Consider the following 27,602-nt stretch of genomic DNA (forward strand, 5'->3'; position numbering starts at 1 on the left):
TGAGCCAACTACAACCCACAACAAGGACTTTCTGAATTTTCCATCTCTTCAGCACTGTCCGAGGTTTTATTTAATATTATTCATTTTTCATGCTTGTGAATACTTTACTTGTTTAATAAACTGGGGTTTTTTTCACTTTTCTCGAGGGAAGTCTTTTCCTGAACTAGTAGGGGGAGGGGCTGCTTGAACTTGCTTTCTAGATGGATTCCTTTTGGAGGTTTCCTCCCAAAATTTGCCCTAAGCCAGCACAAACAGTCACAATGAAAACTTCACAAGTGGCATAATTTCCTGGTGGCAAATCTTGTGACAGAAGCTTGACCTTGTTCTCCATGAGAGATTCTTGGGAAGAGCAGACAGGACAAGATTCCTGGAAAACTGAAACAGCTTTCCAGAAGTGAAATGAAAATGGAAGAAACAATCCAAGATGTTTTCCTCTATTTATTTCTATGCTCCCCTTTTCCATGTTGCATCCCAGTAATTCCAGATGTACCTCACCTCTAAGATCAGTGACTTAGGGATTTTTAGGCGTTCTAAAATACCATGAGCCACACACAGTTTTCCTTCTCCTGTTTTTACTGGAAAGCAACACTGGACATGTAAGTGCAGTGCTGGGCTCAGGTAGGAATCCTACCCCAAGGGAAGGTGCCCCGAAAGTGTTTGACCCTCAGCAAGGACAATGCACAGCAGCAGGCGAGGGGATCGCTGTGCCAGTGTGCAGGAGTCAGGGCTCTGCATCCGGGCTCAAGGCTGCAAAGTTCCCGTGTTTGGGCAGACGGAGGGGCTGTCCCCGGGGCGCGCGGGGCTCGAACGTGGGGCTCGTGGGGCGAGCGGGGAACGGACATGGGGACAAACGGCCCCGGTGCCTCAGTTGCAGCAGCGGCAGCAGCAGCGGCGGCAGCAGCGGCGACAGCAGCAGAAGCAAACAGATAGTTTTCAACACTCTTTCCATTTCTCTTTTTCTTTCTCTTTCTCTCCCTTTCCCGCTGTCGGGCACCCTTCTCTCGGGGTCCCTTGCCCGGCGTCCCTCTCCTCTCCCCGCCTCCCTCTCCCCTGCCGGGCCGGGCCATGCCCCCGGCCCGCCCCCGGCCCCGGGCGGGGCTGCCCCGAGCCCGGCCCCGGCCGTCCCGCCGCGGTCTCGCCTCCGCCCGGCTCTGGCCGTACTGGCGGTGGCGCTGCTGGGCGGGCATCAGTGCCTGGTGCGGGGGCGGCATCGCCGCCCTTCGGCTCCGCCTGGCCCGAGCCCGGCTCCGGACCCGACGCAGGGTCCAGTCCCGGCCCCGGCCCCGGTCCCGGCCCCGGCCCAGGCTCCTCCCGGGGCCCGCGGAGGACACAGGCGGCGCGGCCGCTCCCGCCGCCTCCGCTGCGGCTTCCCCGGCCCGAGCTCCGCCGCTCGGCAGCGCGGCCGCCAGCCCTAAGCCGCCGCGGCCCGGGGCGGGTGGGGATGCCGGGCCCGGGGCGGGTGAGGGGCGCTCGGGGGTCGTTGCTGGCCCCGGGCCGAGCGCTGACAGCCGCGTCTCGCCCGCAGGTGAGGCGCAGGAGGCCCTGCAGGAGCGGTACAGGCTGGGATCGCTGCTGGGGCGCGGCGGCTTCGGCAGCGTCTTCGCGGCCACGCGGCTCTCGGACGGCGCTCCGGTGAGCGGCGGGGCCGGCGGCGGGCGCAGGAGGAGGGGGCGGAGGAGGAGGGAGGAGGAGGAGAAGGTCGGGGCGCGGCGGGACGGGCGGCGAGCTCAGCCCGCTGCTCTCCCTCGCTCGCAGGTGGCCATCAAACGCGTGCCGCGGGATCGCATCCGGCACTGGGGCGAGCTGGTGAGTGAGCGGCAGCAGCCGGGCCGTGCCGGGCGGCGAGGAGCCGGGGCCCGGCAGGGTGGGAGCCGCCGGGAGCCCTGCGGGGAGAGCGGGCGTGGGGTGAGCGGGGCGTGCAGAGCATCCCGGGCTGGCTGAGGGCTCCCAGAGCCCCGGCACGGCCTCGGCCCCACTGACGGCACCGCGCTCCTCCCGCAGCCCGACGGCACCAGCGCCCCGCTGGAGATCGTGCTGCTGGCCAAGGTGTCCCGTGGCTGTGGTGGTGTTATTCAGCTCCTGGAGTGGCTTGAGCTCCCCGACAGCTTCCTGCTGGTGCTGGAGCGTCCGGAGCGGTGCCAGGAACTCTCGGGTTTCCTGGCGGAGCGGGGGTTCCTGCCAGAGGAGGAGGCGCGGGGGCTGTTCCGCCAGGTGCTGGAGGCCGTGCGGCACTGCACCAGCTGCGGGGTCCTGCACCGGGACATCAAGCCCGAGAACATTCTGCTCGACCTGGCCAGCGGGCAGCTGAAACTGATCGACTTTGGCTGCGGCGCCTTCCTCCAAGACACAGCCTACACCCAGTTTGCAGGTGAGCCCTCGCAGGGGATGCTCCTGGGCATCTTGTGGCCCAGCCTGGGTGCAGCACTGGGGCTTCCCCCTATTGCAGCCGGGATAGGATTGATGCTGGAGCCGAGTTGTTCTGGGTGGGGTGTGAGGGCAGCCAGCTCCCAGCCCTGCTGACAGCCTTCAGCACCCACTGTGGCCTGGGCTGGGGCTGGAGCTGGGGCAGCCAGCCCGACACAAACCCCCATGGGGGTAGCAGAGAGGGAGGCCTGACCGCATGCCCGGATGGTTTGGTGTGCAGGTGAGGAAGGGCTGGACTGCTCTGCTCTCCTTGTTTGCCTTGGCTTATTAACATTTTTGGGGGCCATGGAGGTGGGGAGGAGAGTGAGTTTTCTCCACTACTGGGTGGGTTTCTTCTTTGTGTGTCATGGTTTGGCCTTCCCAGGGATTGTGCTGCCCTCTTCCAGCACCGGTGGCTTCTTTTCCAGCCCCGAGTTTGTGCACAAGTCCCAGGTGCTGGTGAGAGGGCAGCTCTCACTCCATGTGCCTCTGGGGCAGCCCCCACATGGCCAGGGATGCTGGGGCCAGGCTCTGGGAGCAGCAGCATCCCCCTGCTGATCTCTGTCTGTGTTCCACAGGAACCCTGTCCTATAGCCCACCAGAGTGGATCCAGCACCAACGCTACCACGGCGAGGCAGCCACGATCTGGTCCCTGGGCCTCCTGCTGTGCCACCTGGTCATGGGGAAGCACCCGTTCAGGAGGGGCCAGGAGATCATCCGGGGGCGGATCTTGTTCCCACGATGGCTCTCTCAAGGTGGATCCTCATCTCTGGGCACGGGGGCAGTACCATTGCTGGGAGACAGGAGCAGGCTCATGGGCATCCCGCTCTGGCAGCTGCTGAGGAGGTGGCACATGTCCTGCTCTCCTGCTGTCCTCCAAACTGAACATCCATGGGGAAGTTTAGGCCCAGCTCTGGGCACACCCAGCATGGCCTGGGCATGGGAACAGGGGGGCAACTTCTCCAATTGACCGATGATTTCTGGTTTCTCTCCCCAGACTGCCAGGATATCATTAAGAGGTGTTTGTCCATGCAGCCCTCGGAGAGGCCATCCTTAGAAGATCTTTTCTGTCATCCTTGGGTGAAGGGTGTTCCTCTGCCCTAGAAGATGGGAGAGATCCACGTGCACATTTGGATCCAGGGGCCTGGCAGGTACCAGCTCCACGCATCTCTTGGCAATCAGTGGCAAAGCAAACCAGGCTGGTTTTGTCCTGCCTGTAGCTTTGAGCAGGGGTCAGCATAAGGGAATATGCAGCTCTTGGGCTGGAGCTGAGCTGCAGACCTGGTGTGGCAAGCACTGGTGACCACCATCCCCCCTGGTTTTGTTTGTCCTGTTCATGGATGGCTGGGGCCCTGGGCAGAGCCCTGACAGCCTGGTCTGGCCCCAGGGCAGGAGAAGGAGCCTCTGGAGAAGCTGTTCCAGGTGGGGCTGCTGCTGGAGACACCAAGGACAACCTCAAGGATGACAATCTCTTCCCAGCCTGGCCAGCTGAAGATGATGGACTTGGATTCTGGCACCTTCTTCAAAGCCAGGCTCCAGGCCCAATTTGCAGGTGAGTCCACAGGCAGGGGGATGCTCCCTGATCTGGGCATGGCACGGCCTGGCTGGGCACCAAAGGTTCCCCCTTTGCTGGGGCAGATGTAATGAATTCTTCAGTCGGCTGCCCAGCTGCTTTTTGGCTCTGGGCAGCTGCTGAGGGCTGCATGTGCCGTGGCTGGCTGCAGGCTGGGCACATGTGCTGCCCTCCTTCTCTGCTGCCAAAGGCAGCAGGGATGGGCAGCTCTGGGCACAGCTCTGGGCACAGCCAGCATGGCCTGGGCACCGCAGGCCTTGGCACAAGGGCACAGGAGCTCTCAGCTGACGGGCACTTTTTGCTTTCTCTCCTTGCAGCCGGGCTCTGCGGGTGCTGAGGCTGCTCTGGGCTCTGCCAGGGCTCTGCTGGGCTCAGCCCTGGGCCCAGCTGGGCTGGCTCTGCCCTCACATTGCTCTGACAGCTCTGCATCAGACGAGCCCTTTGCGAGCACAGTGCCTGAGCTTTCTGCTTTGGCAGGTGAGTGAGACTCTGCTGCAGGCCCAGAGATTGCAGCTGGGGACACACATCCAACTGGCAAGGACCCAAACTCTCCACAGTCCCAGCTGAACGCAGGGATCTCTTTTGTCTGTCCCATTCTTCCTTCTTTATTGGCTGGAATTATGCAATTGCACGTTCTTCCTCCTCTAGAAGTGCCACAAGTGGGCCAAAGCTGGCGAGTGGGCCGTGCTCCTGAGGCAGTGCAGTCTGGAGCTGGTGGATGGAGAATTGCCCTTCTGCACTGCCAAACCAGAGCAAAAAGCTGTAAGTGGGACTTTGTCAGGGATTTCTTAGAGACACAGTTTCAAAGGGAATGTGCAGCTCATTTCCAGGCTGAGAAGGAAGGTCATCTTCTAAAGGATTTGGGCTTTGACAGAGTTTCCACTCCCAGTCCTGCTTGGAGCTGGAAGGGCACAAAGCAATTTCCTTGTGCTTCAACCACAATTTCAAATACCAGTGTTGGAAACAAAGCCCAAAATCTTTTAAAAGGCTGCTGAGGTCAGTAAGATGGATGCATGCCATCAGCACATTTACAATGTAAATAACTGAGTTCTCTTTTTAAAAAGATCATTTACCTCTTAATGCACAGAATTTAACTTTGCCTTTATATTTTGTTTTTTTTCACTAACATTATGTTTTTTTCACTAACACTTGGATTTTACTCTTATCTTTTACCATTTACCTATTTTTCCCTTTGTCCTTTTTTTTCCTTTCAATAGAAAACATGTCCTACAAAAGGAACATCCTTTGCTCCTGGTTCCTGTGTGGAGCAGCTCCCTTCCTGCTGGCTGAGCTGGTCAGGCAGAGCCCGGCTTTTCCCCGTTGCTGGGCACAGACTGATGGAGCAGCACTGCTGAACACGGGCACACAGAGGGGCCAGCAGCAGCTGCCTTTGGCCACCTGAGGCTCCAAGGCCCAAACTCTGAGCAGCCAGGGCTGGAAGAGACTGGCAGGATCTGATCCCTGACTCTAGGCCAGGGCTGCACAAATGACCCCACAGAAGCAGCAGCAGCAGCAGATGGAGCTGATTTTGAGCACAGCCCCTGCCCTTCTTCCCTCCCGTGTGCAGCGGTGTCACAGCAGCCTGAGGCACCTGGGAGCCCCCAGTGCCAGCAGGGACTGGAGATGGCAGCCCAGGGCTCCTGGAGTCTTTGCAGGGAACTGAGCTGGGCACTCCCTGTCCATGGGGAGCTTCCAGATGGAAAAGGCTGCTGTGCCCAGGCAGCTCCAAGGGCACAGAAAGGAGGCTCTGGAGCACTGGATCTGTGCCAGTGCCACAGTCCTGAGCAGCAGCCAGCGAGCCCTGGGGGAACAGAGGGCACAGCACGAGGGACAGAACCAGGCAAGGGCAGAGACTGGAGAGAGCCAGGCCCGGGAGCAGGAACAGCTGCTCCATTGCACTCTTGGAGAAAGCTCTTGGCTGGTTCAAAGCACTGAAAGGCGTGAAGGGCAGAGAGGAGGCCACAGCAAACAATGCTCCTGTTTGCACAGCCTCCCCTCTCCGTGTCCCAGAAGGAATTGCATGGACTGTGCTCTTCTCTCCGAGGCGTCTCGTTCAGCATGAGCAGCTCAGCACCAGGAGCTGAAGGAGCTGAAGCCTCAGGCCACAGGAGCTGGGCAAGAGGGAACTTTTGGAGCAAAGTAATGCTGCTAAAATAGCCCCAGCTGGATGCAGTGGATATAATCATGGAATCACAGAATCCTTTCTGTTGGAAAATCCCTCTGAGCTCAGCCAGTGCAGCCGCTCACCCAGCAGTGCGAAGCCCAGCACTAAACCACGTCCCTGCAGTGCCAAGGCCTGGACACCAGCCCTGAGTGAGGCCTGGAAAGCATGCCCTGAGACAAAGGTAGCCTCTGGATGAACCTTCCAAGCAAAGGTTATCTTTGTATCTGCTCCCTGATGAAATATGCATGGTCATTAGCAGTGAGATAGATGCAGCCACTCGTTAGTGAAACATGTGTTGGAGATGAGGGGGAGACGACCATCCTTTAATGCATCGAACTCCGATTTTATTGATCAATCAATCACCTTAAATAACAAAGTTAACGAACTTCATGCATATTCTGTAATCCAATGTCATGATAGGCTAACAGAGAAATTTCTAACCACTCCCTTTGTTTTAGAATACCTACAATTGTTTATTAAAAACAGAAACCAAAACAGAAACCAAAAACTAAAACAGAAACCAGTGTTCCCAAAACATTTACATCTGTTCTCAGGATGGCAGGCCTTCCCAGAGACGGTGTTCTACTTGTTATGGGAAGACAATCTGAGAACTCCATTGTTTATAGAATGATGCCTGAGAGAGTCTAATCGTTTATACAAATCAGAAGGCTGAGAGCTGTTAGAAACTGCTTTTACTTTTCCCCTATACTTTTCTCTCAATTGTATGTCTCATGGCCTTTTCTTTAAGTCATTCTTGAAAAACTCTCCAACAAACATGTATTGACCTTTGTGTATTTAGAAGCCAGACAAGGCCATGAAATCTGACATCTGGCCTTGTTTGGGGCTGTATGGTCAAAGTCAGCTCCCTTGGTTCCTCCTTGAGCCCTGGCCAGGCTTTGGGAGGGACCCAAGAGGAGGATGAAAGCAGATGTTGCCACACTAGCAGTGCTGTCAGTTTGTTCCTTCAGCACTGTCAGAGCTGGGCCCTCTCCCAGCGGGGTTGGAGCCTCACCTGGGGCTGGAGGCACCTGCAGGAATTCCCAGTGCCCAGGAGTGGCTCTGCAGCCCTTGGCTGTGACAGCTCCCCCAGCTGCTGTGTGGGTCTGGGGGATGGTAAAGGCTGAGGGTAAATGCTGCTGGATCTTTGTTAATCTCTGCAGGCAATCTTTGTTGGGGATGGTTGGGTGCATTGCTGAGCTGCTCCTTTTGTGATTCTTTGCTGCTCTGAACTGCAGGAAATGACACTGATTCCTTCAGTTGGAGTCTGTGCCTTTGGTGCTGCCCCTGCCCACTGGTAAAACAAAACTGGCACAGTCTGGCCAGATCCCAACAAAATGTCACTTGTTCAGTGTAAATGTGAGGAATCAGTGCCATCAGAAATTCCCAGCTGGGAAGCCCTTCCCTGGAGTTCCCTGGCTCTGGAGTGGGCTGAGGTCGGAGCCCCGTGGGAGCAGTGGGGCAGTCGGGTAAAAGAAGCTGCACCCCTGAATGTCTTCAAATGCATCCAAAAATTGTATATGGAAAAGGAAAAGACCTTGTGGATTTGGGCAGACAAAGATGAATTTGTTGAGAGTACATAGGAAACAGCACCTTCAGAAGGAACAATGATTGTTGGAATGCTCGCACAAGGAGCAACAGAAGAAGGTTTTCAGCTTGAGCTCAGATGCCCTTGTGCAAGTGAAATATCAATATAACAAATAACTATATACATATTTATAGTATAATAAGACCTTCATGTTTATATTTATAGCTTTTAATGTATATATGTCTATATCTACATGTCTATATCTGTATTTATATATAAATATGTACATATAATAATAATGTGAAATAGTGCTGACAATACTAATTTGGTATCTTTGGCTGCTCAGGGATGTAACACGAAATACCCTACAGAACAGGATTGGCCGGGACCCTAATGTCAGTGGTCAACTTTGTGAGATTGTATACAATGGAAAAAGGAGGAAGGGAGGAAATTGGCTATTTTTACAGGGTGTGCTGATACTGTGATGCAGAGTGCTTTGTCTGTTCCTGTGAAAAATACAGCGATTTTGTCTGCAGGGTTTTTCATGTACCAGAGTATGCACAAGCTGCAGGATTGGTTGAAAGGGTGAAGGGGTTGTTAAAAGAGCAGTTGGAAAGATGAGGAGAAGGGAACCTTTGCCCATGGAGAACCCATCTCCCAGATGTGCTCCATGCCCTTCACAATGGCCCATGGGGGAAATGGAACCCCCTGGCTGTGCACGGCTGCCCCCAATTTGCAAATCCAGCCATGGGCAGTGAGACTTGGGCTGCCTGGGAAATTGTTCTGGCTGTGATGGCCCCTGGCAGGGCCGGCCCAGAGGCTGCAGGGCTGGGCCTTCATGCATTGGAGTTCATTAGGAGAAATTCAAAGCAAATGAGAGCTGTCAATACTGAAACAGGAATTCAGATTCCTCCAGGACACTTTGCTTTGGTAACTGCTCCCTTGGAGCTTGGCCTTGCAAAGTGTTCCTGTCATGGCAGGAGGAATTGATGCAGAATATCCAGGAGAAATTACAGTAATTCTGTAAACAATAATGAACAAGATTGGATTATTCAACCCTGTGACAGGGTAGCACAATTATTGATATTGCAACTCTAAGAGCAATTGATAAAAAAGGAGATCCACCTCCAGTCACCACCATTTGTGGAGATAAAGGGTTTGGATCCAGCAGCCCTAATAATGGAGCCAGAGTGTGGGTCGGAGGCCAAATGGCCCTCCCGAGGCAGCTGAAGGAGCAGCTCCTAGGAAAGACAACTCTGAGTCCTGAACCCTGGGCAGGAACAATGGGAATGTGTCCCTGCAGCCAAGGATTCTGTGTGAGAACAAGTAAATCTGACAGGATATTGTTTTACACATCCTGCCAGACCAGATCTCCCTGTTTGCCCCAAGGGACCCTTTGGGAAATGCTCTGATCCATGGGGCTCCCTGTGAAGGCTGCTGTGACACTGAGGGACTTGCACAGGAATTCCATCCAGGAGCCTGGGTGCCCCTCAGGGACTGGGACCCGGCCCCTTCCAGCCAGAGGGGAAAGGGCCCCCCAAGCCTTGTTAGCCACAGACAGCATGGGAAAGCTGAACAGCAAAGGGCCTGGGGGCATTATTCTGGAATTAAAAAGGTGCCAGCTCCATGGACAACAGAATTCTTGTTCCTAATTCGAATGATTGAGAAAAAAGAATGAAGAACGGTGTCACTAAAGTACTACTGATGTCTGTAAGGTGTACCTTGATAGTCAGCCAGAATCTTTGTCTGCCACAAACACCTCTAGTGTTTCACCAATGGATTGGTCATCAAAATGTAATGATGGGTTTTGATGGATTGCTGAGCTTCTTTTGTAATTCTCTGCTAATGATGATGTGCTTTGCTGAGCTTATCCTTTTGTAAATCTTTGCAGCTGTGCATGATATAAATGACACAATTCCTTCAGATGGTGTCTGTGTCTTTGGTAGTGACCCTGCCCACTGGTGAAACAGGGCGCCCTCTTGCCTAGGTGTTCCCTGGGAAGGCAAAAGCCCTCCCTCCAAAATTCCCCCCTTTCTCCCTGTTCCCCCCTTCATACACTGAGCATGATGTGCTCTGGTCTGGGCTATGCCCGGGTCAGTTGGGCTCCCCTGTCCTGGCTGTGTCCCCTGCCCAGCTCCCCCACAGCCGCAGCCCCTCCCCAGCGTGGCTGGACGAGGGGCAGGACAGGCCTTGGCTGTGCTGCAGCTCAGCAAGAACAAAACCATCTCTGCGTGCTCAGCCCTGTGCTCAGAACCCGGCCCAGCAGTGTCTCAGTGCCAGGGGCTGTGCCCTCAGTCCCTGCCAGGGGTTTCCATGGCAACTGCCAGGCCAGGTGACCCAGGTGTCCCCCCAGTGCCGGTTGCCATGGAAACAGTGCCCAGCCCTGCCCCTTTCTGTCTGGCTGACCTGGCCTTTGGCCCTGGCAGTGCCTTTGGCTGCTGGTTCCTGGTGCCTGAGCGGCCAGCGCGGCACAGGGCAGGTGGCCATGGCACAGCCCCCAGCAAGGGATCCCCTCTGGCTCTGGGCACTGACACCAGCCCTGAGCAAGGGGCCAGGGCAGCTTTCTATGGCCACTAACCATCACAACGGGGCTGGGCATTGGTTGCCATGGCACCAAACCAAGGACCGGGCCCCATGGCCATTGCCATGGCACCTGGTGGCACCAACAAGTGTCACTGCAATTGTACCTGGAACAGCCCTGGCACCGCTTTGTCCTGAGGGTTGCAATGGCAGCTGAGGGCAGCAACAGCTGGGGCTCTGCAAGGGCCCTGGGGGAGATGGAAAGGAGCAGCAGAGCAGGGGCTGATCCATCCCCAGTGCGCTGCACAGCCCAGGGCAGCGTCCCAGAGCGTCCTGATGGAGCTGCCAATGACATCCCCCCTCTGCAGCCCTGGCCTCTCCCCAGCTCACACAGGTGCCCCATCCTTGCAGGCACAGACACGGCAGCACTGGCTCAGCAGCCCCTGTTTGCATTGCACACAGCAGCGGGAGCACCCCCATGCTGTTGGTGTGGGCACATGAACCTGAGGGAGCACAAATGTCATCAGCCCCTGGGGCCAGCAAGGGCTGGGGAACACCAGGGAAACCACTCAGCTTTGTCCTGGCCTCTGCAGTCAGCCAGAAAGTTTGTTCCCATCAGCTGGGAGTTTCCTGTCCCACTGCAGACGCTGTTGCTCAGAGCCAGGGCTGCCTAGCAGCCACCCCCAAACTGCCCTCAGCATTTCCTCTGCTTCACCTTTGCTTTCTTTACTCTTCCTGATACAAATTTCTTCTAATTGCCCTCCTCAGGGGACCCAGAACTGGACACAGCACTCGAGGTGCTGCCCAAGCAGTGCTGAGCACAGGGGAAGAATCCCTGCCCTGCTCCTGCTGGCCACACCATTCCTGAGCCAGGCCAGGAGCCATTGGCCTTCTTGGCCACCTGGGCACACTGCTGCCTCATGTCCAGCCTGCTGTCCATCAGTCCCTGCAGGTCCCTTTCTGCCTGGCCGCTCTCCAGCCGCTCTGTCCCCAGGCTGTATTGCTGCAGGGGTTGTTGAGGCCAAAGTGCAGGACCCGGCACTTGGACTTGTTAAACCTCACCTTGTTGGATTTGGGTCCTGGATCCAGCCTGTCCAGGGCCCTGTGCAGAGCCTTCCTACCTCCATCCTCCATCAGATCCACACTCACACCCAGTTTGGTGTCATCTGCAGATTTGCTGATGTTGGAGACAATCCCGTCATCCAGACCATTCCATGCAGACATTGAAATCCACGCTGGCTGGCTCTGACCCCTCAGCCATCCTGTGGGTGCCCTGGGATGGCACTCAAGGTGATCTGTTCCATAACTTTGCTGAGCACCCAGGTCAGGCTGACCGGCCTGGAGTTCCCCAGCTCCTCCTTCCAGCCCTTCTTGAGGATGGGCTCACACTGGCACCTCCAGTCCTCTGGGACCTCCCTGCTGAGCTAGCACTGATGGTAAATGATGGAGAGCAGCTTGGGGAGCTCATCCACCAGCTCCCTCATCCCCCTGAGATGGATCCCATCCAATCCCATTCACCTGTGAGCATCTGAGTGGCTCAACAGGTCACCAGCTGCTTCCTCCTGGATTCCAGGGGGGCTGTTCTGCTCCCTGTGCCCATCTACCAGCTCAGGAGAGCACTTGTCCTGAGGACAGCCTGTCCTAATATTGAAAATTGAGAGAAACAAGATGTTAAGTAGCTCTTCCTTCTCCTTATCTTTAGTTACTATATTCCCCACTGCATCCAATAAAGAGTAGAGGTTCTCCTTATCCCATGTTTTGCTATTAATTTAATTGTGGAAACATTGTCTATTTTTTTTCACAGAAGTGGTCAGGTTAAACTCTAATTGAGGTTTCACCTCTTGACTTTTTTCTGCACGACTTTACAACATCCTTAAACATTTCCTAAGCTGCTTGACCTTCTGTCCAAAGTTGATGCACCTCTTGTTACCCTTGAGTTCCCACAAAATCTCCACGGCCAGCCAGGCCAGTCATTTTCCTCACTAGCTCATCTTTTGCCACACTGGGACAGGCTGCTCCTTCCCCCTTAAGATTACTTTCTTGAAATGTGTCCATCCTTCCTGGACCCCTTTGTTTGTAAGGGATATTTTCCTTAAAAAGAAATCAGTGCCTGATTCATTACTCCCCAAATCTGCATCCTAAATAAGCCAAAGTCTGCCCTTCCTAATTGTTAATAAATTGTTTCCTGTTCAACTGTGGTCTGTTGGCCATGAAGGGAAAATTTCTGTGCCTCTGAGTCTCACCAGTTCCTGACCCCCAAAGGACACAAACCCGATGAGTTGTGTTTCCCACTCCAGTGGCTGCACTTGCACTTCCCTCCATAGCCAGAGCAGAGCTCCCTTGTCCCAGAAAGTTCTTGGCAATGCAGGGATGAAGGAAACAGGACAGGCTCTGGGGATCAGGGGCAGGGCACAGCCAGGGATTTGGAGGCTGTTGTGAGCCGAGGGCAGGACTCAGACCTTGGCCTTGGTGAACCTCATCCAATTGTCCTGGGCCCATGGCTCCAGCCTGGCCAGATCCCTCTGCAGAGCTTCCTGCCCCCCAGCACAGCCACACTCCCACCCAGCTTGGGCTCACCTGGGAACTGACTGAGGGTACCCTCAATGGCCTCATCCAGATCAGCAATAAAGAGATTTCGCTGACCTGGCCCCAATCCTGAGCCCTGGGGACACCCCTGGATGTGACCCCATTCCTCAGCTGCTCTGACTGCCAGGGGTTGGATGAGAGAAATGGTGGTGTTGGGGTAGGAACAAAGTGTGATTGACTGTCAGCCATGAAGGGTCTTGATTTTCATATCTGCTCAAACTGCATTAGGAGGTGCTGGGGATCAATATCAACTGGGGATTGCTGATATCAATCTATAAAGAAGAAAATAAAACAGGACAAAAGAGTTCTCTCTGCATTGTTTTCAATATGGTATATTCACTTTGAATAGCCTTCTGAAATCTGTCTAATTAACCACAGAAGATCTGAAAACTTAGATTATTCCCATGGGATTTTCTTGTTTTGGGTGTTTTGAACAAATGTTTATGAGCTTTTCTTACTTAATTCCTGAAGTCAAGAGGTGCTGGGGATCCATGTCAACTGGATACCAATCTATAAACAAGATACCAATCTATAAACAAGAAAAGAAAACTGGACAAAACCAGTTCTCTCTGTTTAGTTTTCAATATACTATATTCACTTTAAATACACCTCTGAAATCTGACTAATTAACCACAGAACAATTGAAAACTTCAATATTTCCCACGGGGTTTTCTTGTTGAAATGTTTTAAACAAATGTTTAATAGCCTTTTTCACTGAATTCCTCAACTGAGTAGCTCAAGAAAGAAGAGGCCTCTGGAGTAGTAAAATTCATCAGCACCTTCCAAGTGGCTGAGGATCCATCTCCATCAGAGCAGCAATGAACAGAAATGGGCACAGCTTTGTGGCTGCCCCAGCTTTGGCATGGGCCCTGGGCCTGGAGCAAGAGCAGCTCTTGAGGTCCCCAAGGCCGGGGCTCTTGTGCTGCCCTGGGTAGATGGGATGGCAGCAGGGGCTGCAGAGCTCTCAGCACCTCAGGCTGAGGGGAGCAGGGCAGCCAGGGAGCCTCCTTTGGCCTTGGCCAAGCACCTTCCCTCATGGCTGGAGCCGAGTCCTGTGGCTGCTGCTGTGCCCTTGCCAGGGGCTGAGGCCGTGGGGCAGTGCCCCGAGCAGCCTGGCTTGAGCAGAGCTGTGGGGCCAGAGCCAGCTGGGCTGGGCTGGGGAGAGGCCCTTGGTGCTGCCCAGAGCTCAGGGCAGCTGGCAGAGCTTGCAGGGAGCTGGGCTGGGCTCAGACAGCCCGGCCTAGAAAACATCAGTGTCCATCTCAGCCTGACTGAGCGTGCAGGGGCAGAACTCAGGCCAGGCCTTGTGAGGTAGGGCCAGAGCCTGTGCAAGGCATTGCAAACAGGCAAGTGGCCCAGAGAGGAGGTTGCTCTGTGCCCTTGATGGCAGGGATGGAGGAGGGAGGGGGTCCAGAACATTTGTCAGCACCAGCCTCTGTGCCCAGGCCTTTGCAGCCCTGGCTGCTGAGCCCAGCTTCTGCCTGGGCTGAGTTTGGCTGTGGCCCAGCTCCATCCTCCTGCAGGGTCAGGGCCTGTTCCCAGCCATAGCCAGCCCTGGCTGCCTCTCTGCTGGCCCAGAGGCCGGCAGAGCCCGGCGCAGGGTTTCTGTGCAGTCCCACAGGTGCCAGGGGCTCTGCAGGAGCTGGCAGAGGCTGCCCAGCAGGGAGGCCATGGGGCACAGAGCCCCAAGGCTGCTGTGGGCACCACGGCACAGGGGCCATTCCCAGTCGCAATGCTCCTGGCCTGGGCTGGGCCTGCACAGGGGCTGGGCCACCATGGCTGGGCCAGCACAGGCCCAGCCGCTGCTGGGGCTGACAGCAAGGCCAGGCTCACACAAGACATTGCTGAGCATGGCCTGTGCTGACCAGACCTGACTGTGCCAAAGGCAGAGCTCAGCTGCCCTTGGGGGCTGCAGCAACAGTCCAGAGCTCAAAGAGCCTCCATGGCTGTGCTGGAGACCAAGGCTGCAGGAGGGAAATGCAGGGCTGCTGCAGGATGGGGAGGGCATTGAATTCCAGCACACACCTCAGCTCTCTGATGATCCCAGCACCATGCTGGGCCCTGTTTCAGACTGCAGCAGAGCAGATGTTGATGGGACAGGAGCCCTGCGGGGCTGTCAGGGACCTGCAGCTTGCAAGGTGCTCTGCTCTCCCTCAGGTGCTTTCGGAGAGATCCAATCCTAGCTGGGCACCTCAGGGCACAAGTGGCACTGCCTGGTCCCCCAGCCCCCCCCCCCCCGCCCCCGGCAGTCTTGCCTGGCGGGGCGGGGAGGGAGGAGTGAGTGGGGCTGGGGCACTTTCGCTTTTGGCTTGCTGGCCTGCTTGCTTGCCGGCTTGCTTGCTTGCTTCTGCCTTAGCCCTAGCTGATAGCTGCCTTTTTTTTTTTCCCCTTTGCTGCTTTCTGCTTTCTGCGCTGTTTTTTTTCTTTTCTTTCATCCTCTCTTTCTTACCCGCCCCTGAAGATACTGGACCGGCTCCGGACCTGACCTGGGACGTCCGGCGGGATCTCCGGAGTGAGCGAGAGAAGCTCAGAGCCCTCCACAACACTGCCTGGTTTCTTTACTTTTCTTGTGTTGGGGAGTGTTCTTTTGTTACTTGTCAATAAAGAGGTTTTCTTTTCCACTTTGCTTTTCCGAGAAATTCCTTCCCTAACCCGGTATTGGGGGAGGGGTGGTTGGAGGTTTGTCTTTTGGGGGGGCTCCCTTTTGGAGATTTCCCCTAATTTGTCCTAAACCAGGACAATCTTTTTGGTGCGTTGGCCAGGAAACGGAGGCCAAAGCCAGTGGAAAAAAACCTATAACAATAATATTTTGGTTTTGGTTGTTTTGTGGGCATATTGGTAATTCATAATGTCATTTGGGGTGAAAGCTTGCCGGTATTTCTGGTCCCTTGGGGTTTTTGAAGCTTTAATACCTTTGTGGTCCCTAGGGTTATTTCCTTACCCAGAAATAGCTCTGGTGTTGTCCCTAATAAGTAACCTTTGTAAGCGTGGGGCACTAACCATAATAGTCATTGGGCTGGTCGTATGTGCGCGGATTTGTCGGAGGTTTATGAAAGACTTTGTTTCAGGAATGTATGGATTGCTGTCATGGCTGTGTACTCAGTTTGTTTGGGGAGAAGAAGGGGAAGGGGCTTCTCAGCTTTTGTCTTCCTTCTTCTCCTCCAAATTGTTGACATCTCTATTAGAAAATATTGAATTTCCCCTGAGTTTAAAAGAAACCATCTTTCTGGCATTTAATTTATTAAGCCTTTTCTATACTGTTTGGAGTGTATATAAAATGAAAGCCGAGATTTCTAGAGGGGTTAGAGAGACTCCTGATTCAGAAGTAAAACAAAGCAGGAAAAATCTTGACTGGAGTGGGAAATGGGAGGATATGGGCCAGACTTTAAAGGAATTTTCTGATCCTATAGACTGGGACTTTCCATCTGATCAAATTCAGTACCCAGTCGAGGTGGCAAAGTATTTGAAGGAGAAGTGCCATGGTAATACTAAGGAGGAAAGGATTACTGCAGTGAGCTGGGTCTTGGCGCCTTTTTACCATACTCTGCTAGATACTGTGGAGCAGCAGATAGCAGACAGGGAACAGGGAGATAAGTTAGTTACTATCCCAGTGACCCAGGCTGCAGCTAACATCCCAGGCTCCAGGCTAGCAGCTGAATCAGACAATAGGCCTCAACCCATGGCTGTCGCAGCTAATACAAGAGGTGGAAAGTGTAAAGGCAAGACCGATGGAAAGGTGGAGGATGATGATGATGATGCAGGAGAAGGACCCTCACCAAAATCAGAGGCCACATCAAAGGGCACAGATTCTGGAGCTAATATTGACTCCTTTTCTCTGAAGGACCTCAGAGGCCTAAGAAAGGATTACAGACGACAACCTGACGAATCTATAATTAGTTGGTTAGTCCGCCTTTGGGATGCTGCAGGGGAGGTTACGATTTTGGATGGTATTGAAGCGAGGCATTTGGGATCCCTGTCACATGATCCTGTCATCGATCAAGGTATGATGAGCAGGGTATGCCCTCACAGCCTCTGGGAACGGGTTCTGGATAGTGTAGCACAAAGATACTTATGTGCAGATGATCTCTATATACAGCAGACACGGTGGAAGACCATAGAACAGGGGATCCAATGCCTGAGAGAGATGGCGGTGGCAGAGCTCATTTTCTCAGATGATATAACAACTAGGAATCTGGACCTGGTACCATGCACACCCGTAATGTGGAGGAAACTTGTGCGACTTGGGCCACCTGAATACGCTTCTGTCCTAGCAATAATGAAGCGGGATGATACATATGAGACTGTGCTCGATATGGCGAAGAAGCTTCGAGTGTATGCAGATGCTGTGCATGGACCAACTCATGCCAGAATTGCAGCAGTGGAAACCTGACTGCAGAAACTAGAGGACAAAATAGAGGAGAATCATAAGAAACTCCAGGAAGAGATTAAGGAGGACCTTATTCAAATCTCGGCTGTACAAATTAGAGGCCCTGGTATCCAATGCTGGCGCTCCTTTGATGGGGAGAGAAGGTACACCGCACGGGCTGAGTTATGGGTCTTTCTGCGTGAGTCTGGAGAAGACATGAGGAGATGGGATGGAAAACCCACCGCTGCTTTGGCACAACGGGTGCGTGATTTGAAGAAAAGAGGAAGTATCACCAAAAAGAGAGCAGCTCCGGTTGCTCGTAGCTGAGATGTTGAGTATGACGATGACATGTCTGATCCCCTTGAAGGAACTTCTAAGGCATACGCCCAAGGAAAGAAGGACAATCTGGCTTAGAGGGGCCCTGCCTCTAGCCAGGAAGAGGCACGGGAAAACCGGGTTTTTTGGAAGGTGTGGATCAGATGGCCTGGCACATCAGAGCCACAAGACTATGAAGCATTGGTTGACACTGGATCACAGTGTACCTTAATGCCATCGGAACACGTGGGGACAGAACCTGTTTCCATTGCTGGAGTGACGGGGGGATCACAACAGTTGACTTTATTGGAAGCTGAGGTGAGCTTCCAATTGTGACTGGTCCAGAGGCTCCGTGTATTTTGGGCATAGACTTCCTCCGGAATGGCTATTACAAAGATCCTAAGGGATTCAGGTGGGCTTTTGGAATAGCTGCAGTGGAGATAGAGGGTATTAAACAATTGAATACCTTGTCTGGACTATCAGAGAACCCATCTGCAGTAGGACTCTTGAAGGTAGAGGAGCAACGAGTACCAATTGTCACCTCAACAGTGCACCGCAGGCAATACCGGACGAATCGAGATGCCGTGATCCCCATCCACAAGATGATCCGAGAGCTGGAGAGCCAAGGGGTGGTCAGTAAAACCCACTCACCCTTTAACAGCCCTATCTGGCCCGTGCGAAAATCTGACGGAGAATGGAGATTGACTGTGGACTATCGTGCCTTGAATGAAGTGACTCCACCACTGAGTGCGGCTGTACCGGACATACTGGAACATGGCATCGAGTGGGTATACCATATCCCCTATCATGCACCAGCTGCAGGGAAAGTGGAAAGGTATAATGGATTGTTAAAAACCACCTTAAAAGCATTGGGTGGGGGGTCTTTAAAAAACTGGGAGCAGCATTTGGCAAAGGCTACCTGGTTAGTTAACACTCGAGGTTCCACCAACTGAGCGGGTCCTGCTCAGTCTGAGCTCCTTAATATAGTAGATGGGGATAAAGCCCCAGTGGCCCATGTCAGAGGTTTGTTGGGAAAGACAGTATGGATCAACCATGCCTCGAGTACAGACAAACCCATCCGTGGGATTGTTTTTCCTCAAGGACCAGGTTATACATGGTGGATAATGCAGAAAGATGGAACAACACGGTGTGTACCTCAGGGAGACCCGATTGTGGGGTGAGACTCATATATGAATGTCATTGTCTGTTGAATGTGAGACAGAAGGAAACTGTAAGTGTCAAAGGTCTGAGCAAGTAAGATGAGAGGAATGCGTAAGTGTCAAAGGTGTGAGTAAGTGAAATGAAAGTTTTTTATTGTATGTTCACGATATGGGATAAGGGGTGGAGTGTCATGGGGTGACAGCCTTTATCCCAGTATCGTGTATTGGTCTGGCAGCTGTGTTTTCTCTCTCTCTCTCTCTCTCTCCCTCCCCCACCCACCCCCCGGCCGTCTTGCCGTGGTGGGGCGGGGAGGGAGGAGTGAGGGGGACTGGGGCACTTTCACTTTCGGCTGTTTGGCTTTGCTTGCTGCTTGCTTGCTGGCTGGCCTGCTTGCTTGGCTTGCCGCTTTGCTTGCTTGCTACTGCCTTAGCCCTAGCTGATAGCTGCCTTTTTTCCCTTTGCTGCTTTCTGCTTTCTGTGCTGTTTTTTTTCCCTTTTCTTTCGTCCTCTCTTTCTTACCCTCCCCTGAAGATACTGGACCGGCTCCGGACCTGACCTGGGACATCCAGGATCCCTGGAGTATGCGAGAGAAGCTCGGCGCCCTCCACAACACTGACTGGTTTCTCTTCTTTTCTTGTGTTGGGGAGTGTTCTTTTGTTATTTGTCAATAAATAGGTTTTGTTTTCCACTTTGCTCCTCCAAGAAATTCCTTCCCGAACCCGGTATTGGGGGGAGGGGTGGTTGGAGATTTGTTTTTTTGGGTGGACTCCCTTTTGGAGATTTCCCCTAATTTGTCCTAAACCAGGACAAGCACAAAATTCCTGCCTCTTCCTGAGATTTCATTGCTGGGTGAGGAGCTCAGCAGTGCTGAAAGCTGAGGCCTGTCCTTTGTGATCCCTTTGGGATGGCAGTGGAAGTGCCCTGAGTGCACATTCAGAGGCACCTTCATGGCTTCTCATGCCATGACACCAAAACTAAATGTGCAAGGTGACTTCCTAGAATGACATGTAGTCCTTTGAAATATCTGCAGGCAGTGGTCTGAAACTGCTTTCTGAGCCTGCTCCTTGGGATCAGCTGTGAGGGGCTGAGGGCTGGCCTGAGCCCGGTGCTGTGTCCCACTGGGAGCAGCCGCACAGGCTCACGTGCAGAGCAGGCACTGCCAGAGGCCCTGGAGATCTCACCTGCCCTGCATCCACCTTTGTCAAGGTGCTGTAAGCATCAGCTGGTGCTGACTTTCCTCTTGGACCCCTTGGTTTAGACACAATGGGGAATTTCTTTCCTGAATCCCGTGGTATTTCCCCCTGGCAGCTGCGATGGGGATGCTCAGGGAGTGTGCGGCTTTGGGGGAATGCTTCCCGGGAAGGGGCTGAGCACGGGGCCCTGTTGGGCCCATGACCCCCCCAGCAGCAGCAGCAGCAGCAGCCCCATGGCCCAAAGCCCCGTGCCCCCTGCCCAGCACAGGCTGCCCTGTCCCTGCAGCTGTCACCGGAGCGGGGCTCAGGGGCAAGTCGCTGCTGGCAGCAGCAGGAATGCGGGCAGGGTGAGGATGCCCTAGCCTGGCTTTTGTCTCTGGAACAATGCAGGCACAGGGCAGTGCAGAGCAGGCTGAGAAGCAGAGCCCAGGGCCTATGGAGGCTGCAAGGCTTAAAGATCAGCCCCTGCAGCAGCCCAGAGGCAGGTGGCCCAGTTGCCAAGGCTGTGGTGGCCTTGAGAGTGTGCAGGTGGATTTTGCATGGCTGTGGCCTGCTGGCGGCTCTGGGCCCAGGAGTGCCTGTGGCTGCAGCAGGAAGGGTGGCTGAAGGTTTGCTGCCTGCTTTGGTGGCATGGCTGCAGGGGCCCGTGCTGTGAGAGCCCCCTGTGTGAGAGGTGGTGAGAGCTGAGCTCTTGGGGACAGCGCTGTGGTGCAGGCCAGGAAGAGCAGCAGTGCCCAGTGCCAGGAGTGGTGTCAGTGGGAGCCCCTGTGCACAGCGACCCCCAGCCCCAGGGTGGCCGTGCCAGCATCCCCAGGGACCTCCAGCCCCGGGAACGTGGAACAAGTGGAACCCACAATTGTGCAAAGGCTGCCTGTTCCCAAAGGAATGGCAGAGAGAAGTCAGGTTTTAAAGAGAAACAGTATTTATTTGCCAAAGATAGGCAAATCTAGGATTTACAGAACATGTGTAATTATACAATTGTTATAACAACAACAACAACAATGTACAGAACATATTTACATGGGATCCAGTGGGCTAACAATCTTCAAAACGTATTTACCGGAAACTTCTAACGTAGTCAACATATTTACAGGAACTTCACAACTTTCAAACGTATTTACAAAGGTATGAGATCTGTGCCATCATGTGCATGAGTCCTGGAAGAAAGGAAGCAGCAGAGCTGGACTCAGCTGGCAGCACTGGGCCCAGCAGGGCTGGGAGCTGGGCCCCAGGGGCTGGGCCGGGGCTGGCAGGGCTGGCGTGGCCCCAGGCAAGCGCAGGGCAGGCCGGGGCTGGTGCTTGTGGCAGCACAATCCAGGCCCCCTGCAGGCACCGTGTCCCTGAGCGGGGCCATCCAGCCCAGCCCCAGCCTGGCGTCAGGGGACCCAGTGTGTGTGTGGGCAGGGCGTGGGAAGCATCTGCCTGTCTTACCTGTGGGGCTGCATCTTCATCCAAAGACCATGGGCTCCTCCTCATCTTTCTCATCAACTTCCATATCCTCAATGTTGTCCTCCTCATCCACCTCCATCTCTTCGATGTTGTCCTCCTTGTCTACTTCTATGTCCTCAACAGGGGAGGACATGGAAGTAGAGGAGGAGTCCACCTCAATCATCTCTTCCTCATCCTGGCCCAGGTCCACTTCCATGTCCTCCACAGTGTCTCTGTCAGTCTGCACGGGGCAGCACAATCTCCCAGTGGGCTTCCTGTCCCACACCATCCATTCCCACATGGCTGCAGCCTGCCCAGGCCAGGTGCCCCCTGCGTGGCATGGCACTGTACCTCCATTGGCACAGCAGAGCACATTGTGCTGGGATTGGCACTCCAGAGCAGGCGGCAGGAAAAGCCCAGGCAACAGCAGCAGCTCTGTTCTAAGGGTCAGAGCGCAGTGTGAGCAGCAACTGACCCTTGGCAGCCGCTGAAGTGTCTGCTGTGCTCGTTTCCAGGTCCTGGATGTTCCACCTGGAACCCTCTGGGTGCTGTGATGTCACTGAAGTTTCAGGGCCACTGCGCAGTGGGAGATGGGGATGGCAGAATGATCAAATCCTTGAATGGTTTGGCTTGGAAGGGACACTAAAGATGATCTGGTTCCAAGCTGAACAACCTCCCAGCACACCAGGTGGATGTGGCCCCTGTCCCACCTGGCCTTGGATGTTGCTGGGGATGGGGCATCCACAGCCTCTCTGCACTGGTCCCTGTGTCAGGGTCCAGCACCCTAAAAGTAAAGAACTTCTTCCCATCATCAAATATCTTCCACCTCTTGCAGTTTGATCCCATTTTTCCTTATCCTGTCTCTAAAGTTCCTGACAAATTGTGCTCCTCCACTTCCCTTTGGGTCAGGCTGTTCCTGCAGGGTCATACCTGTGGCTGGACCTGCAGACAGGAGAGAGAGAAGCCAAGTTCCCAGTCAGAAAAAATGCGGAATGTGGCTTGAGAACTGAGAGAATAAGGAAAAAGAAAAGACATGCAAGGCTTTTTGTTGCATGGGCTGTGGAATTCATGCCTTTTATTAGAGGGCCGTTCCCTGGTGCACTCAGTTCCTGTGTTGCAGCCTGCCCACAGAAACCTCTGTGAGGGACCTGCACTTGCAGAGCTGGGAGCCGGCTTGCTTGGATGGCTGATGGATGAGGCAAGAGAGGGATCGTTGTGTGGAAATCCAAATAGTGTGGATTGGGCTGAAGAAGGTCCAGGAATGGAGACAAAATGGGACTGGGCACACAATATGGGGGTGAACAGCGCAGGATCATTGCAGTAAGCCAGGACCAAATTGATACTAGAGAGTTGGAACATTCCGAGCGAGTACATATAAGAAAAATGCAGCAGTTGAACTGGGTGATGCCATCAAAATGTGCTGCATCACCATGAGCCTTCAAATGCCCATGGGCGACACCATTGCATTCAGAGCGGTGACGTTTTTTACCTTGGTCACTTTGCCCTGAGTTATTACAGTTCCAGTGATAGGCCCCTGGGAACTCACATCTCCCCCTTTTTGTTATCTATAAAGAACGCTTCTGCCATAGACTTTTGGAGATATTTAGCAAAAAAGGATAAAATAACCAACACAATGAATACAAAAAACAAAGCCCACAAAACCGTCTTAACTAAAGATGAAAGCCAGCCTCGCAAACCCCTGTGTTTGGAAAGTCCAGTGAACTAGTCCTTGTTGCCTTCCATCTGGATCTTGTTTCCTTGATCGTTTAGCAGGTGGATGCCCTGGTATACTGACTCCCTATGTGACAGCAGGTTGAAAAAACACATGCCTTCAAATGCCTGACAGGCATGGTCACGGACAAGAAATTGTGGCTTGTCTGTGGAAGCACTAAGCTGAAAGCATACGGCTCAGTGAGGAGCATCCAGATTCCTGCTGCAGCAGCAACCAATGGCAGCATCCTCTGACTTTGATAATTTATTATCTGGAGGCTTTGATGGCCTAAAAGTAAACAGATAAAGCGAGTAGAAAGTGAAACGTAAGTTGTGTTCCCACTAAACTTTCTCTTCTGTAAGGCAAGGGTGTGAACACAGCTTATTAGAAGAATCATGTATCAATGCTAAAATATAATTTTTACAAATGTTAAGACATAGATCCTGGTTAGTGGTGTCTGAGCTATCTTGGTCTTGGTGTGTGTGGTCAACGCTGCGTAGGAGACCTTCTGTCCTTCTCCTTCTTCTTTTCCAGGCTGCTACTGTCTCTCTTAGGCTTTCATTCTGTTCTTCTGATGGTGGCTCTGGTGTTTGCCTCACTGTTCCCAGAAAGAGTTTTTATGTATTTTGCTGGGATTCATCGTAGCAATGTTGCTGTAGAGACAAGGGCATCTTTTCTTTCCCAAGTAATTATGGAAAAGGGCCCATAATTTGTTTAGATTCAGGTTCTTTGGTCAACACAGGTGACTGTTCTTTTAATTGGGCTGCAGTTGAATTAGTAAACTGCCTGATGACTGGGGGAGTTGTCTCCATAAATGGGTTGTTCAAAAAGTTTAATACATTAAGGCCTTGGCCAGTCTGTTAGTGGAAGATAATATCAGGATTACCCCTCTCAGTTGATCAAGTATCCTTTTGATTGATCAGTGGGCCCTCTCCGCTATGGACTTTCCAGTGGTGGAGTGTGGTATGTCAGTGATATGTTTTATACCCCAGTGTTTAGAAACTTTTGGAATCAGTGCAAGGTATAAGCAAGAGCATTATCAAATTTAATTTCCTGTAGAACTGCGAAGGTGGAAAAAACCTAAAAAGTAATGTTTTGTAGCATCTTCTGATTTTTCACCAGCATGGGCAGAGATGAAAATCGCACTGGAAAAGGTGTCGATTGAGACCTGGATGTATTTTAGTCTGCCAAAAGTGGCTTAGTGTGTGGTGTCTGATTGCCAGATGTGGAGACTCTCTAGTCCTCTTGGATTAACTCCAGCTCTGACAGAAGCAAGGCCATGTTCCTGACAATTGGGGCAGGTGGCTACAAGGGATCTTGACAGGTCTTGGGTGTTTTTGATCATCCTGAGCAGGGCAGGAATATTTTGATGGTAGAATTTTTGGCTGATCCTAGCCTGTGTAAAAATGATCTAAGGCGTATTGCAGTGGTTCAGATGTTTGAAGTAGGCAATTGAGGTGCTCTGGAGTGAGAAGTAAGTATATATTCACAAGGTCTGTTCCTGCAAGGGAGCACAGATGCTCTCTAGCTTTCCTGATTAGTTGTGCAATAACTTTCTGTTGGGTTGTTATCATTTTACTAGGTTGGTGTTCTCTGAAAACGCATTCAATTTTTATCAGGGCATCTGAGATAGTTGAGTCCCCCTGAAAGAATAATGCATGGAATTTTGGAGTTAGACCAAAGATTGCCAGGGAGAAAGGAAAAGTAGGGTGGTATCTGTGTGCCTGTTTAGTTTGAATCACCCAGGATGCCTTATGTACAGTTGCTTAAGCCTCCGGTGTCAGTGATGACGGGAATCGAGTCCTTCACTGCCTTTAAGGAGCAGGAGCAGCGGCGTGAGGTCTTCTGTGGTGATTCCCAGCAGTGAATGTACCTAACTGATGCTTCCACAGAGCATTTGGGGTTCTGGCAGAGTCTTTGGGTTGTCCTTGATGTGCAGTGTTTGTGGTGTGATGGTTCTCTCTGCTGTTTTTAGGCTGAGACACTTCGAAGGGGCTGTCCTTTGAACTTTATCTGCTGCAATCTTAAAACCTTTCTCCTGTACCGCAGTGATGACATCTTGTACTGCAACATCCAAAATGATTTGAGCTCTTGTAAAAACGACTGTGTCGTCCATGTAATGAAAAATGATAGCATTAGGATGTTCATTTAATGGTCCATATAATGAAAAGCGATTAGCATTAGGGCGAGAGAATTTGGACATCAAGCAATTGACAAATATTTGGTCTATTCTTCAGTCGTTGAGGCAATACAGTCCTCTGGTACCTCTGTAAAGGTGCTTGTCGATTTAGTGATGGAAAAGGCAACCCAGGAGGATGTCATTGGGCTGCATGGGGGTGTCAAAAAAGTAGTCATTAAGATCTATATCAGCCATCTGCCAATAACAGTGTAATTGTAGGTACAATTGGATTAAACCTCCCTGAACTAGCCTTCCTTCAGATCTTACCCATGCAATCTTCAAAGCAATGCTCTTCCTATGCTCAGGCTCCATCAATCACAGCCTAAATGGCAAAGAAGATATCCGAAAAATAGGAGGACTCCAAAAACTGCTACCCACAACTACAGCATGGTGCACCATCGGCAATCTCAAGGTACCATGGAGGCTGAGGGCAGGCTGGACTGGAGGGAAGCACTGTCCTCGATGACCTCATTGATTTTCCTGAGGTCCTGCTGGAGCCACCTCTTGTCCTTGCCAGGCTTTCATATGATAATGACAGGCGCATTGCAGGGGCTAGTAGATGGTACAATGTGGCCCACAGACAGCTGCTCCTGCACGAGGGACTGCAGGGCCTTTAACTTTCTGCCTGGGAGGGGCCACTTATCCACCCATATGGGGTCGTTTGTCTTCCAGGTTGACTGAAGGGTGGCACGCAGCTCAGTGGCCCTGTCTAGAAATCCTGAGGTGTTGATAGGATCTCTGGCCCTGTCCCCGTTTGGGACAAGAGGTCTCTTTTTCTCAAATTGTTATTGGTGCCCGGGTGACAAAAGATCTTACCGTAGAAACTGTGCCCTCAGGACCTTCCCTGCAGATGTTACTGTGACTCCAGAAGCTGGTAGTGACTCCCTGGTAGCTAATAATTGCCCCAGCAGCTGGAACCAGGGGCCATTGTTTTAGCCTATCAGAGCAGGAAATTATGGTGACATCAGCTCTTGTATCTAATAGTCCTGAAAGACATCTCTTTCTCCCATTACATGACAAAGCACACTTTAGAATGGATCTGTTTCTGCCTGTTGCCTGTGCCCACATCACAATTGGATCAGCTGGTGTGGTGATCATGTCCCGTAGGAGGTCGGCTCTGACTGTAACTGTTCCTTTTGGAATGAAAAGGGGAGGGTCTAAGCATAGAGCTTAGACAGTTATCTCCTGCAAAGACATCAAGGCGAGTACCTCAGGTAGTAGAGTGAGTGTCTCCATCCCTTCCCTGGTGTTGGTTAAAATCAAAATGTCTCTGGCCTGTTCTTCAGGCCTGTATTTGCCTGTTGGAATATGGTGAACATAAATATCGTGGATTGGAATTGAAAAGGCTCTTACCAGCTGCCTTTGGGTTCCAGGGCAGAGCTGTCTTCTGTCGAGTTTTCTGCAGTGATCGAGCTGTCCCACTGGATCTGAGGAGGTCGCTGTGCTGGTTCTCCACGATGTTGGGGAGAGTGGGGTGGAACGGCCACGCGTTTGGTGTCATTGCACAGGGCCTTTCTGTGACTGTGTGGGGTTTCCCGCAGGCCACCGGTTTTGCTGGTGGTTGAAAGCATGTAGACGATGGGGGCAGTGAGGACAGTGGCTGTGACACCTAGAAGGTCCCTCGTAATAGCCTTTATTTACAAATTTTGTTGAAAATGCCCCATCTCCCTACACTTAAAGCCAGGTCCTTTTTCATGTGTATGTCAGGGAATACCTTGGGAGGCTACTAGCACCTCTACTATAGCCTGACTGGTAGCCTTAGCTAGGCTGGCATCACAGTGTAAGGATGCCCTAAGTGTGCATGCCTCGACCATTTGTGCAGTGGTAGGCTTTGGGTTAAGGGGTAGAGAAGATAAAATGTCTTTACAGGTGTTATTAGCATTTGTTTCAGCAAGTTTAGTAAGAAGTACCTTCCTGGCTTTTGGATGTTCACCTTGCTTCTCTATTGCTTGTGGAAGGTGGTCAATAAATTTTAGAAAGGATTGCCCAGGTCCCTGCAGAATGTCTGTGAAATCTAGAGTAAGTGTTGTTCCATTGGCTGTCTGCTTGAGAGCTGTGTTTGCAGCACTTCTATCTCTTCTAACAGAGCTCTGGGAAGGTCTATTGAATGAGGTTTTGTGAAATCTTCCTCCCTGGCTAGATGGACTACTGTTAGGTGTGCCCACCTGTCTTCCTTAGCATAGTCTTAATAGTTGTTCTGTTAGTTTTTTCCCCATTCCTTCCCACAGAATAATTTCAGTGGGAGAAAGTAGGATGTTCATAAAATGGAGCAGATCGTGAGGCACCATAACATGTGCAGTGAAGGTGGCATTTAACAAATTATTAAAATATAGTGACCCCCTCCCATGGTGTTTGGTTGCTTTATAAAGATCTTTCATCTTCAGTGTGTGTGACAGCTTCCCATTGGGGATTAGCCCCACTCTGGCACTGCACCGGTGCTGCTTGTATTTTAGCTACCAATTCCCAGTGTCCCTCTTC

The 27,602-nt window shown here is 52.6% G+C and overlaps 1 pseudogene; it reads left to right on the forward strand.

The window, feature by feature from the left end:
- Window positions 1–1,533: 1,533 nt before the first annotated feature.
- On the forward strand, window positions 1,534–26,689 carry LOC128943497 (serine/threonine-protein kinase pim-1-like; annotated as a pseudogene).
- Window positions 26,690–27,602: the final 913 nt, after the last annotated feature.

Source organism: Melozone crissalis, unplaced genomic scaffold, assembly GCF_028551555.1.
Source record: "Melozone crissalis strain CALT ecotype California unplaced genomic scaffold, PUWL_Pcris_2 ptg000046l_1, whole genome shotgun sequence".
Taxonomy (NCBI): Eukaryota; Metazoa; Chordata; class Aves; order Passeriformes; family Passerellidae; genus Melozone; species Melozone crissalis.